We start from the raw sequence: 709 nt of genomic DNA, 5'->3' as shown, positions 1-709 counted from the left end.
TTTCTAGGTTTTTAAGAAATAAACATTTCTGCCTATCTGTGTTAGAAAATACAACCGTTAGAATTTGGACAAAATTCTCTAGATTCGATGCATACCAGTGACTAGAAAGCTAAACTATGGGGGCCTCTTTTCCAATCTTACCCTCAACAATCCCCAAAGCACTAGGGCACTTTTTTTCCAGGTACGTACACAAAACATTTTAAACATCAGGCATATATTTTTTTTCTTAAGAGTACGCTCAGAAAAGAAAAATAATAATAGTGCATTCTGGAAGGGCGCATATTGTGCCGCGGGACCGCTGCAGTTGGCATTGGTCAGGCGGTCCTACCGCGGGTTGCAGAGGAAGCCGACTCACGAGCCGGCCCAGCCGGGCCCCAGAACTCTCCCCTCCGCTCCCCTCCGCTCCCCTCCGACCACAACCAAGAGCGGCTGCGGCACGGAACAAGGACAGCCCGTCGCCCAACCGCCAGACTAACTCAGACAAAAAGGAAACAGCTACCGCGCCACAGCATGGCGGGATCCCACTTCAGCTCCACGCCTCAAGCCCCGCTTCCGGGCCCGAGGGGGAGGGCTTAAAGAAAATGTGCACCAATCCTTATGTAAACGTAGAGAACGTTTGGCCTCTGGACCAACGAGAGAGCTGGTGGGCGGAGCCAAGGGCGTGGGCTCGCTCCGGGATTTAAACTTGAACAGTGAACCGTTAACGACT

Source organism: Rattus norvegicus, chromosome 8 (genome assembly GCF_036323735.1).
Source record: "Rattus norvegicus strain BN/NHsdMcwi chromosome 8, GRCr8, whole genome shotgun sequence".
NCBI lineage: Eukaryota > Metazoa > Chordata > Mammalia > Rodentia > Muridae > Rattus > Rattus norvegicus.
This window is presented reverse-complemented; position numbering follows the sequence as displayed.